This window comes from Strigops habroptila, chromosome W, assembly GCF_004027225.2.
Source record: "Strigops habroptila isolate Jane chromosome W, bStrHab1.2.pri, whole genome shotgun sequence".
In the NCBI taxonomy this organism is placed as follows: Eukaryota; Metazoa; Chordata; class Aves; order Psittaciformes; family Psittacidae; genus Strigops; species Strigops habroptila.
The window spans coordinates 27,666,105-27,679,752 of NC_044301.2; the positions used below are offsets into that span (position 1 = coordinate 27,666,105).

At 47.1% G+C, this 13,648-nt stretch overlaps 1 long non-coding RNA gene across 1 annotated transcript; it reads right to left on the minus strand.

The window, feature by feature from the left end:
• Nucleotides 1–1,796: 1,796 nt before the first annotated feature.
• On the minus strand, nucleotides 1,797–11,967 carry LOC115619049. The gene is made up of 3 exons (XR_003994898.1): nucleotides 11,910–11,967; nucleotides 11,624–11,626; nucleotides 1,797–1,837 (listed from the first exon to the last, which is right to left on the minus strand). It is a non-coding gene; the product is annotated as an uncharacterized LOC115619049 (long non-coding RNA).
• Between the last annotated feature and the right edge of the window lie 1,681 nt (nucleotides 11,968–13,648).

Genomic DNA, 13,648 nt, shown 5'->3' on the forward strand with positions numbered 1-13,648 from the left:
TTCTGTGGCTTTCAACCTACCCTTCCTTCCTTCCTTCCTTCCTGCCCTTCCTTCATTCCTTCCTTCCTTCCTTCCTTCCTTCCTTCCGTCCTTCCTTCCTTCCTTCCTTCCTTCCTTCTTTCTTTCCTTCCTTTCTTCCTTCCTTCCTTCCTCTCCTCCCTCCCTCCCTTCCTGCCTGAGTTTTTATGTTACAGAAACCAGCCACTGAGGAATATATACCAAAAGAATTGTACAGTACATCCCACAAGCATGGGAGGCTGGAGCACCGGGATGATCACAAAATGCGGAAGCAGTAACTTTTCATCTGAAACCAAACGTCAGATCGGTAGTTTAGAAATTATATCCTATAAAACTGGAAGCAAGAAAAGGAAGGATATAAGTGAGAATTTCTTTACAGTGAGGGTGGTGAGGCACTGGAATGGGTTGCCCGGGGAGGTTGTATATGCTCTATCCCCGGCGGTGTTCAAGGCCAGGTTAGACATAGCCTTGAGCCACATGGCTTAGTGCGAGTTGTCCCTGCCCATGGCAGGGGGGTTGGAACTAGATGATCTTAAGGTCCTTTCCAACACTTACTGTTCTATGATTCCATGATTCTATGATTCTATGATTCTATGACTAGAGCTTCTACTATAAAATTTTTCAAATAATTTGGGACAAAAATGGTCAATATTTGCATCTCACACACTAACGACCATCCTGGAAAGAAAAGCAGTCATTGGCTGTCCTGGATTCTGATACATCAGTCATTTTTTCTCCTTCTTAGTAGCTGGTGCAGTGCTGTGATTTTATCTTTGGCTTGAGAACAATACTAACACACCAATGTTTTTAGTTGTCGCTAAGTAATGTTTACTCTGACCAAGGACTTTCTCAGTTTCATGCACTGCCAGGGAGGAGGGGAAGCCGGGAGGAAGCAGAGACAGGACACTTGACCTAAATTGGCCAAATTTTTAGCCTACAATGCGCTGTTAAAATCTCCACTGAGAGCAATGGGTGGTGGGACTTTCAAACACTGGGATACACATTTACCAAAAGCCACCTGGTTGGTCAACAGTAGGGGATCTGCCAACAGGGATGGCCCAGCCCAATCAGAACTTTTACGTACTGTAGAAGGGGATAAAGTTCCTGTGGTGCACATAAAGAATTTGTTGGGAAACACAGCCTGGGTTATTCCTGCTTCAGGTAAAGGCAAACCCACTTCTGGGGTTGCTTTTGCTCAGGGACCTGGATATACTTGGTGGGTAATGCAGGAAGATGAGCAAGTCCGATGTGTACCTCAAGGGGATTTCATTTTGGGGGAAAACAGCCAATGAACTCAATTGTATGCTGTTGCCTGCTCTATAACACTTTTGTAGCCCGCCAGCTAGATATCTTCAGGTCACCAGCAAGTGACCCTGACTTCCCTCCGATCATCACCTCAACAAAGAACGAATTTTGACAAAACCACATGAGCTCAGCAGTGACCAGATGAGTTTGGCGGTGTCATCAGCAGGCAACAATCCAACACTACACACCGTCCTTCCTGCCCTGAAAGACCGTTACAAGAGATGGAGCTTGACATCATGGACTGGATGAATTCAGCAGCTTTATAGGGTTTGGTCTATGGACTAAGGAATGATATCTCTCTCTTTGCGTGTGGGTGTGTGTATATGTATATATATGAGACAAAGCGATGGTATATTGATCTGAGAATTACGTGAATGTTATGTAATAAGGGGTGGATACTGTCCTGGTTTCAGCTATAGCAGTCATTTTTCTCCTTCTTAGTAGCTGGTGCAGTGCTCTGTTTTTGACTTTAACCTGGGAACAACACTGATAACACTGATGTTTTTAGTTGTTGCTAAGTAATGTTTACTCCGACCAAGGACTTTCTCAGTCTCTCATGCTCTTCCAGTGAGGAGGGGCACGGGAAGCTGGAAGGAAGCAGAGACAGGACACCTGACCCAAACTAGCCAAAGGGGTATTCCTTACCACAGCACATCATGCCCAGTATATAAACTGGGGGGAGTTACCCCGAAGGCCCAGATTGCTGCTCGGGTTGGGCTGGGTATCGGTCGGCGGGTGGTGAGCAATTGTATCCTCTCCCCTTGTTATTTCTCTTATCATTATTATCATTGGTGGTAGCAGTAGTGGTTTTGTATTATACCTTAGTTGCGGGACTGCTCTTATCTCAACCCATGGGAGTTGTTACATTCTTCCAATTCTCCTCCCCATCCCTCCGAGAGCAGGGAGAGGAAGAACGGGGGTAGTGAGCCAGCAGCTGCTGAGTTACCCTCTGGGCTTAAACCACGGCAGCAGGGCTGCTCTGAATTTCTTCACCCCACCTGTAGCTGTGCTTGGGATTGCCCTGACATTGTGTAGGACATCATCGCAATTTTTTTTTGTTGAACTTCGTAAGGTTGGCTTTGGCCCACCTCTCAAGCGTGTCAAGGTCCCTCTGGGTGGCTTCCCTTCCCTCCAGCGTATCAACTGAACCACATAGCTTAGTGTCATCAGAAATCTATTTGGACTTTAGTAAAGCATTTGACACCGTTTCCCACAACATTCTCCTGGAGAAACTGGCTGCTCATGGCCTGGATAGGTGTATTCCTGCTGAGTTGAAAACTGACTGGATGGCAGAGCCCAGAGAGTGGTGGTAAATGGTGTCACATCTAGGTGGTGACCGGTCACTAGTGGTGTCCCTCAGGGCTTGGTGTTAGGGCCAATGTTGTTTAATATCTTTTTTGATGATCTGGATGAGGGGATCAAGTGCTCCCTTAGTAAATTTGCAGATGACACCAAGTTGGCTGGGAGTGTTGATTTGCTGGAGGATAGGAAGGCTCTATAGAGGTATCTGGACAGGCTGGATTGATGGGCTGTGGCCAGTGGTATGAGGTTCAACAAGGCAAATTCCTCGGTCCTGCATTTGTGCCACAACAACCCCATTCAATGCTACAGGCTTGGGAAAGAGTGGCTGGAAAGCTGCTCGGTGGAAAAAGACTTGGGGGTGCTGATTGCAGGCCGGCTGAACATGAGCCAGCAGTGTACCCAGGCAGCCAAGAAGGCCAATGGCATCCTAGCCTGCATCAGAAATAGTGTGGCCAGCAGGACTAGGTAAGTATTATTACCCTTGTACTCGGCACTGGTGAGGCCGCACCTGGAATACCATGTTCAGTTCTGGGCCCTTCACTACAAGAGAGATATTGAGTTGCTGGAATGGGTTCAGAGAAGGGCAACGAAGCTGGTGAAGGGCCTAGAGAGCAGGTCTTGTGAGGAGCGGCTGAGAGAACTAGAGTTGTTTAGTCTGGAGAAGAGAAGGCTCAGGGGGGACCATATTGCTCTCTACAACTACCTGAAAGGAGGATGGAGCAAGGAAGTGGCTGATCTCTTCTCCCAAGTAACAAGTGATAGGACAAGAGATAACAGACTCAAGCTGCACCAGGAGAGATTTAGACTGGATATTAGGAAAAATTTCTTCACCAAAAGGGTAGTCAGGCATGGGAATAGGCAACCCAGGGCAGTGGTGGAATTACGGTCCCTGGAAGTGTTCAAAAAATGCATAGACAAGGCCCTTACTGACATGGTTTAGTGGTGGACTTGGCATTCCCTGGGATAAAGGTTGGACTTGATGAACTTGAAGGTCTTTTCCAACCTATTTGATTCTACGATTCTATGTTTCTGTGATTCACAGGAAGTGGTTGGACATCACTTGATGATGGGAAGTTGTTGTGGTTTAAATCCAGCTGGCAGCTAAGTACCAGGCAGCTGCACACTCACACACCCCCTTCCCCCCTTCCCAGGCAGGATGGGGAGGACAATCGAAAGAATGTAAAACGCACGGGTTGAGATAAGAACAGTTTAATAACTAAAGTACAGTATAATACTTCTACTACTAATAATAGTGATAAGAGAAATAACAAGGGAGAGAATAAAAAACTAAAAGGGGAAAGGAAAAAAAGAAACACAACTGATGCACAATACAATTGCTCACCACCTGCTGACTGATGCCCAGCTGAACCTGAGCAGTGATTGGGCCCTTAGGTGTAACTCCCCCTAGTTTCTGTACCAAGCATCACGTGCTGTGGTATGAAATATCCTTTTGGCTAGTTTGGGTCAGGTGTCCTGCCTCTGCTCCCTCCCAGCTTCTTGTGCCTCTCCTCACTGGCAGTGCATGAGAGACTGAAAAGTCCTTGATCGGGGTAAGTGCTACTTAGCAACAAGTAAAACATTAGTGTGTTATCAGCATTGTTCTCAGACTAAAGCCAAAACACAGGACTGTACCAGCCACTAGGAACAAAATTATCTCTATCCCAGCTGAAAACAGGTCACGTACCCTTTCCTCCACAATTAATCTAGGTTTTCCATCCCACTTCCTCGCATCCTCTTCATGGTCTCGCAGGTCTACAGGTTACCCCATGGTGTGTACCTCCTATATCCTCCCTTTCAAGAAGAAGGACTCTTACTTTTAATAGCTGAGATGCTGGTCCATACAGGTGGGGTGTAGGCCTATCCTCTTTTTGCTGCTGGAACTCCTGGAACAGTTTCTCACATTGTTTCGACAGTTTTTCCACAGCCGAGACGTAAGACCGTAGGGAGGAAGAGAGACTTTCCTCTTATTTCCGGAGTTGGCAAGCTAATTCATTCACTGTTGATGCCTCTTTGTCTCTCCAGGTCATTACTGCCAATGAGTTGGCATATGATGATGGTGCACTCCATACAAATTTCCACCACATGGGTCGTGTGCACTGGACTTTGTCTGGATCTGTAAGTAACTGCACGTTGTTTGGGTCATAATAACTCATCTCTTGCACACCTAATTCATTCAGGTACTGGATATCTCTGTTGTTTTCCACTTGCCTGGGTTACATATAACATCTTCCTTGAAGGGATACCTTTCCTTCATGGCTGCCAGGAGTTGCCTCCAGAGGCTGAGGACTTGTGTCCCTCTCCCAACTGCCTTGTCAGTGCCTCCTTCCCTGGAATGTTATCCCAGCTGCTTGGCTTCCCTACCCTCTAATTCAAAACTGCTGGCCCCATTATCCTAGCATTGGAGCAAGCAGGTGATAATGTGCTCACCTGGATGACAGCTGAAATCTTTTCATATATCCCGCCACTCACTCAAGGATAGGGATTGAGAGGTTCCCTCTGGTTCTGCCTCTTCCTCTGTTTCTTGTGATTGCCCTGCTTTGTCCTCTTTCACTATACAAGGTGACTTTTGTGTCCATTTCTTCTTCTATATAGGGGTGACTGATAGTGGCACAGATTGGTTCTTTGGTTCAGGCGCAGTGCTTGCTACTGGGGTTGGAGTGGCCACAGTTTTTTTCGCTGGGGTTGGAGTACCTGCAGTGCCTGTCACTGGGGTTGGAGTAGTTGCAGTGTCTGTTGCTGGGGATTGAGTAGCAGTAGTGCTCATCGCCGGGGTTGGAGTAGTTGCAGTGCTTGTCTCCAGGGTTGGAGTAGCCACAGTGCCTGTTTCTTTGACATCAGATCCAGAGACCTTCTTTTCCCCTTGAAGGTACTGAATAGTGTTGAGCAGGGCTCGGTAGGCATGGGCTGGGCCCCAGCACCTTGTGGCGATTTGTATCTCTCTGGTATTGCCAAGATGACAGCATACTTTTTCTAGATTCTGCACTTGTTCAGGGGTGAAGTTCCAAAACACTGGAGAGGCACACTGGCCCAGGTACTTGCCCATGCTATCCCACACACCCTGCCACTCATAACTGTCCAGCCTCAGGATGATCTCTTGGTGGTATCCTTAGATTGTTGTTTAACCTTAAACAAGACCTGAAACACATTCAGCAACATGCTGATTCCTAGCAAAAGGACCAGGTTGGTTTCAAGGGGATACAAAGGATATTAAAAATCTTTAAAATTCTCAAATGCTGCTGTAAATAGCCTGGTGGGGAAGGGGAAGGCATAGGAGGATGTCTCCTCCATAGGTTTGCTCTCCCAGGAGAAAAGGCAAAAGGTATAATTATTAATAGTTCCCATTAGATGGCTCCCAAAGCATAGAGGCGACGGCAGTGCTGAGTAAACATACCAGATTAGTTTCACGACTAGCAATTCTATTTTGTCGCAAACCATTATTATAAAGTACAAAAAATGAGAGCCGTAGCCCAGGCCCCACAGCTGATAAACACCAAAACAGGGAATAAAGGCTGCAAGTAAGATGTTACATAACGCAATTCTGAGACCAAGCACAACAACTCTGAGAGCAAATAAATCAACATTGTGACCAGGGACTATTAAACCAATACAGTGAATGCTTATAACAAATTTGTTTTGACACACTCTGGTCAGATCTGTCATTATCTCAACCCTTTCTGACCCACATTCGTTGCCAAAAAGGACTGTCATGGTTTAAACCCAGCCGGCATCTAAGTACCATACAGGAGGACCTGGAAGCCATTGTGCAGCATGACATAATCGCAAACAGAGAAGGACTGGTGGGTGATGTGATGGTTGGAGGCTGTCTTGGGCAAAGCGATCATGAAATGAATTGAATTTTCATTCCTTTTAGAAGTCAGGAAGAAGGTCAGCAAAACCTCCACCTTAGACTTCCGGAGGACTGACTTTGGCCTGTTTATGATGCTGGTTGAGAGAATCCCTTGGGAAGCATTACTGAAGGACAAAGGGATCCAGGAAGGCTGGACACTCTTCAAGAATGGAATCCTTAAAGCACAGGAGCAGGCAGTCCCTATGTGCCAAAAATCAAACCGGCAGCAAAGACCAGCCTGGCTGAACAGGGAGATACTGCTTGAACTCAGGAAAAGAAAGAGAAATTATCACCTGTGGAAGAAGGGACTCTCAACCCATGAGGAAAATATTGGGCTGCTGTTAAGCAAGAGAGGGGAAATACCAACAATGCTGAAAAGGCAGAGGTTCTCCACACTTATTTCACCTCTGTCTTTACCAGCAACATTGGGCCCCAGTTCTTGGGATTCAAAATCCAAGTTGATGCAGACACCAATCAACAAATTTTGGTTCCATCTCTTATAACAGTCTCAACAGTCTCATTACTGACCAGATGCACCCAGGTCCTTGAGCAAAAGCAATTGTGTTTGCCTTCGCCTGAGGCAGGAATAACCCAGAATCTTTTCCCCAGCATATTTTTTATATGCACTACAGGAACTTTATCCACTTCTATAATCTGTAAAAATTTTGATTGGGCTGGACCAGCCTGGTTGGCAGATCTCCTAGTGTTGACAAACCAGGTGGCTTTTGCTAAATGGGCATCTCAATGCTTAAAGGTCCCACCACCTATTGCTCTCAGTGTAGTCTTTAACAGTCCATTGTACTGTTCAATTTTCTCGGAGGCTGGTGCATGATAGGGGATGTGATATACCCACTCGATGCCATGCTCTTTGGCACAAGTGTCTATGAGGTTGTTCCGGAAATGAGTCCCATTGTCTGACTCAATTCTCTCTGGGTTGCCATGTCGCCGTAAGTCTTGCTTCTCGAGGTCCAGGATAGTATTCTGGGCACTGTCATGGTACACAGCATATCCATTCCATCCATCTGGTGGTTGCTTCCACCATTGTAAGCACATGGTGCTTGCCTTGGCAGGATTGTGGTGGGAAAGGGGAAGGAAGCACTACCTGCTTGCCTCCTGTAATCTATGGCCTGGTGGCACTGGTGGCTCATAATGGAGGAGTTGGAGACTGATGCTAGTGGTTCATGGGGGGCTCATACACATTTTAAAGACTTGGTGCAAGGGTTTATTTGCTTCAGATCTAGCTTACTAATCTATTTTAACAGTAATCAGAGAGCATGGAAATATTTGTAAGAAAAAAACAAAAAGGCCTCAAAAATCTCTTTCATGTTCAAATTAATATTTGTATATCTCCCTGAAGGGAGATATAGGCACCTGAAGGTCTACGACCTCATTGGCATCATGGAGACATGGTGGGATGCCTCCTATGACTGGAGTGTTGGAAGGATAGAGGCTCTTCAGAAAAGAGCCTGGGAAGATGAGAAGGGGGTGTCGCCCTCCACATAAACAACCAGCTGGAGTGCGCACAGCTCTGCCTGGGGATGGATGAGGAGACAACTGAGAGCTTATGGATCAGGATTAAAGGGAAGGCAGGGACAGGGGACATTACACTGGGGGTCTGCTAGAGGCCACCCAGACACTAAGACCGAGTGGATGAGGCCCTCTACAGACAGATGGGTGCAGCCTCACATTCACAAGTCCATTATTAATAGTTCCCATTAGATGGCTGCCTTTGACTCCAGTTCATATTGAAGATCTAGCATGTCCGGTACGGCAGCACTCAATGGTGGGGTGACTTCGTTCAGGCCACAATAATCTACTGTTAGTCTCCACTCTCCATTAGACTTTTGCACTGGCCATATGGGGCTATTAAAGTGTGAGAAGGTCCTGCTGATCACTCCTTGGCTCTCCAGTCTACGGATCAGCTTATGGATGGGAATCAGGGAGTCTCGGTTGGTGCGATATTGCCGCCGGTGCACTGTTGTGGTCACGATTCAGCAACCCCACAACAGAAAGATCTTCTGAGAGACTGGGCAAGGGGGACAGCTGCTTCATTTCCTCTGTCTCCAAGGCAGCGATACCAAAAGCACATCAATACCCTTTTGGGTCTTTGAAGTACCCTCTCCTGAGATAGTCTATGCCAAGGATGCATGGATCCCCTGGACCAGTCACAATGGGGTCCTTTTGCCACTTCCTCCCAGTCAGGCTGATTTCAGCCTCCAGTGCAGTCAACTCTTGGGATCCTCCTGTCACTCCAGAAATGCAAATGGGTTCCACCCCTTGATACCTTGATGGCATCAGGGTGCACTTTGCACCATTATCGACTAGAGCCTTATACTTCTGTGGGACTGATGTGCCAGGCCATCTGATCCACACAGTCCAGTAAACCAGATTGTCCCTCTCCTCCACCTGGCTGGAGGCAGGGCCCCTCTAATAGTGATCATAAGATTCTCCACTTATGTCTTGTAGAAAGGGATTAGTATTTCATATCACAGGAGGTGGAGTAAAATCAGCTCTTCCACTCCATCTGGGAAGCTGCTCACCGAAGACTGGAGCAGCAGCTTTCCTGGGAGGATCATCCTTGACCATTGTTCTCCTCTTCAATTGCTCCAGAACTGAGGTAGGTTTTCCATCCCACTTTCTCATGGCTTCTCATGGCAGATAAAACCATAGTGTGGCCCGTGGCATGTACCTCCTATATCTTCTCCCTCAGGCAATAGGGCACCTTCTGTTAATAGCTGAGATGCGGGTTGGTACATGTGGGGAGCTGGATAACTCATCTCTCAATTGTTTGAACTCCTGGGTCAAGAGTTTTTCCACAGCTGAAATGATGGAAGGGGTGATATTGTCTTTGAACTCTTGGAGTTGACGAGTCACTTCATCCACTGTTGGTGGTGCTACCTCACTCCAGCTCATTGATGCCAACGAGCTGTCATATGATGATGGTGCACTCCGTGTAAGTTTCCGCCACATGGGTTGTGGACATTTGACTTCATCTGGATCTACAGGTGCATTCCCGGCATCCGGCCTATGAGAGATCATGTCTACAATGGCTGATTCCCTCAGGGACTGGATGCCTTTCTCTACCGTGGTCCAGTTGGCTGAGCGACTCATAATATTGTCCTTGTAGGGAAACCTTTCCTTCGCAGCTGCCAAGAGCTGCCTCCAAAGGCTGAGGGCTCATTTCTCTCTTGCAATCATTTGTCAATTCCTCCTTCCCTAGCAAGTGATCCCAGCTGCTTGGCTTCCCTGCCTTCTAGTTCATGACCATTGCCCCATTGTCCCAGCATCGGAGCAACTAGGTGACAGTGTGCTCACCTGGAAGACGGCTGAAATATTTTCATATATTCCGCAGCTCAGTCGAGTTCTGGGATCGAGAAGATACCTCATCCTTTTTGTCTTCCTCTGATTCCTGTATTAATAACTCTCATTCAGATGCCATCCCCTATAGTATGAATATTGGGTCTTCATCTTTCTTCACAGCATGGGTTGCTCTTTGTGCCTCTCGTTTGCTTTTCCCCTTGTGTACAGGGGCAAGAGAAAGTGACATGCATTTGTCCTTTGGTTCAGCTGCTGTGTCTATCACTGTGGTTGGAGTGGCTGCAGTGTCTATTTTCCAGGTTTGAGTAGCTGCTGTGCTTGGGGGTTAAGTAGCTGTCTTGTCTGTTGCTTTGCTGTCAAATTCAGAGACATTTTTTTCCTGCTCCTTACAGAACAGGGCTCTGTAGGTGTAGGCCAAGCCCCAGCACGTTGCAGCAAGTTGTCCCTCTCTGGTATTGCCAGGATGACAGCACACCTGGTCTAGCTTTTCTGCTAATTTTTCCGGATTTCGCACTTGTTCAGGGGTGAAGTTCCAAAGCACTGGAGGGGCCCACTGGCCTAGATACTTGCCCATACTCTCCCACACACCCTGCCACTCATGACTGTCCAGCCTCAGGGAAAATCTCTTAGTTGTCCTCCTATATCATCGTCCTTTAACCTTAGACATGTCCCGAGCCCAACCCTGTTTAACTTTCGAGATCAGACGAAGTAGGACGTTCTCAAGGTGGTATGGCTGTGGGTAAAACACATGCAGTATTTGTGGCAACATGCTGACTCCCAGCAAAAGCAGCAAGCAGGTTTCAAGGTTATCCAAAGGCCATCCAAAACCTTTAGAATTCTCAAATAGCCTGGTGGGGGAGCGGAGGGTGTGAGGGAATGTCTCCTTCATAGTTTGACCCTCCGGGGAGGAAAAAAAAGATGTGTAATTGCTAAAAATTCCCATTATATGCCTCCCAAAGTATAGAGGTGATGACATGCTGAGAACACATGCCAGTCCAGATTCATGATCAATGAGTCTATTGTATTACAAGTCATCACCATGAAGTCCAGCGAAAAAAGAACCTTAGCGCAGGCCCCAGAGCTGACAAATACTAAACCAGCAAATACTGGCTGTAAGTAAGGTACGACATGCTGAAACTCTGAGACCAAGCGCAACAAGTCTGAGAGCAAATAAATCAACATTGTGACGAGTGACTATTAATCCAAAACAATGAATGCTTATCACAAATATGATTAGACACACTCTGGTCAGATCTGTCGTTATCTCAACTCTTCGTGCCCCACGTTGGGCGCCAAAAAGAACTGTCTTGGTTTAAGCCCAGATGGTGTCGCAGAACCATGCAGCCACTCGATCACTCCCCATTGTTCTTCCTCCTGCTGCTCCCAGAGGGATGGGGAGGAGAATGGAAAGAATGTAAATCCCACAAGTTGAGATAAGAGCAGTCCAGTAACTAAGGCATAATACAAAACCGCTACTCCTACCACCAATAATAATAATGAGAAAGGAAATAACAAAGAGAGAGAATACAATTGCTTGCCACCCACTGACCAATACCCAGCCCGACCTGAGAAGCCATCTGGGCCTTCCAGGTAAGTACCCCTCATTCATATACTGGGCATGACGTACTGTGGTATGGAATACCCCTTTGGCCAGTTGTTTGGGTCAAGTGTCCTGTCTCTGCTTCCTCCCGGATTCCCGTGCCCCTTCTCACTGGCAGAGCATGAGACTGAAAAAATCCTTGATTGGAGAAAGCATTACTTAGGAACAAATAAAATCATCATTGTGTTATCAGCGTTGTTCCCAGGCTGTAAGTCAAAAACACAGCACTGCACCAGCTAAAAGAAGGAGAAAAATGACTGCTATAGATGAACCCAGGACATTCAGTTTTAGTAGAAAGAACAAGGAAGAGTCCAAGCACTAGTCTAGGGCTTTGCCCAACAAGTATGAAAAGGCTAAATATAGTGTAGAGTAAAAAGTACTGACTGCACTGTAACCCACCCCTCGTCCTGCAGTAGGGTGGGCATTGAGGAGAAACAAGCATGCTGGGAGGGCACTGAGGAGAAACAAGCATGTTGGTAAAGAAAAGCATGAGCACCGATGTTTTTAGATGTTGATAACTAATGTTTACTCTGACCAAGGACTTTCTCAGTCTCATGCTCTGCCAGGGAGGAGGGGAAGCTGGGAGGAAGCAGAGACAGGACACCTGACCCAAACTAGCCAAAGGGGTATTCCATACCATGGCACATCATGCCCAGTATATAAACTGGGGGGAGTTACCAGAAGGCCCAGATCACTGCTCGGGTCGGGCTGGGTATTGGTCAGATGGTGGTGATCAATTGTATCCTCTCCCCTTGTTTTTTCCCTTATCATTATATTATTGGTGGTAGGAGTAGGGGTTTTGTATTATGCCTTAGTTACTGGACTGCTCTTATCTCAACCCGTGGGAGTTACATTCTTTCGATTCTCCTCCCCATCCCTCCGGGAGCAGCAGGAGGAAGAAGAGAGGGAGAGAGCGAGTGGCTGCGTGGTTTCGAGTTACCATCTGGGCTCAAACCACGACAGTTCTTTGTGGCGCCCAACGTGGGGCAGGAAGGGTTGAGATAATGACAGATCTGACCAGAGTGTGTCTAATCATATTTGTGATAATCATTCATTGTTACTACTCGTCACAATGTTGATATATTTGCTCTCAGATTTGTTGCGCTTGATCTCAGAGTTTCAGCATGTCGTATCTTACATACAGCCAGTATTTGCTGTTTTAGTGTTTATCAGCTGGGGGGCCTGGGCTAAGGTTCTTGTTTCACTGTACTTCATGGCTGGACAGTCATGAGTGGCAGGGTGTGTGGGATAGTATGGGCAAGTATCTAGGCCAGTGGGCCCCTCCAGTGCTTTGGAACTTCACCACTGAACAAGTGCAACGTCCGGAAAAAACTAGTAAAACACTTAAACGAGGTGTGCTGTCGTTCTGTTTATACCAGAGAGGGACAATTTGCTGCAACATGCTGGGGCTTGGCCTATGCCTACAGAGCCCTCCTCAACGCTATCCAGCACCTTCAAAGGGAAAAAATGTCCCTGGATCTGATGGCAAATCAACAGACAAACCCTGACCACAACAGACAATGCTGATACTCCAGAAGTACAGCAGCTACATCAACCCCAGTGACATGCACAAGAGCTACTCAAACCCTAACCACAAGAGACAGCGCAACTACTTCAATTTCAAATACAGCAGCTACACCAACCCCCAGTGACAAGCACAGCAGCTACACAAACCCCGATAGCAACAGACAACGCAGCTGTTGGTCTTACTCAACAACGAAGCACAACAGCTGCACCAACCCCTGCAACAGACACTGCAGCCACTCCAACCCTAGTGGCAGATGCTGCAGCCACTCCAATCCTAGTGGCAGACACTGCAGCCACTCCAACCACAGTGATAAACACTGCAGCTAAACCAAATGGCCAATTTGTGATAATACCTGTTGCCCCTGTAAGCAAAAGCAAATGAGAGGCACAAAGAGCAACCCGTGAAGTGAAGAAAGATGAAGTCCAAATGCAATTACTACACGGAAGAGGATCTGAACAAGAGTTACTACTACGTGGATCAGAGGAAGAGGAAGAAGAAGAAGAAGAGGTGAGTTCTCGACCCCGGACCTCGACCGGGCTGCGGAATATGCAAAAAGATTTCACCCGTCTTCCAGAGGAGCACATTGTCACCTGGTTGCTCCGATGCTGGGACAATGGGGCTGATGGTCATGAACCAGAAGGTAGGGAAGCCAAGCAGCTGGGATCACTTGCTAGGGAAGGAGGAATTGACAAATGATTGCAAGAGAGAAATGAGCCCTCAGCCTTTGGAG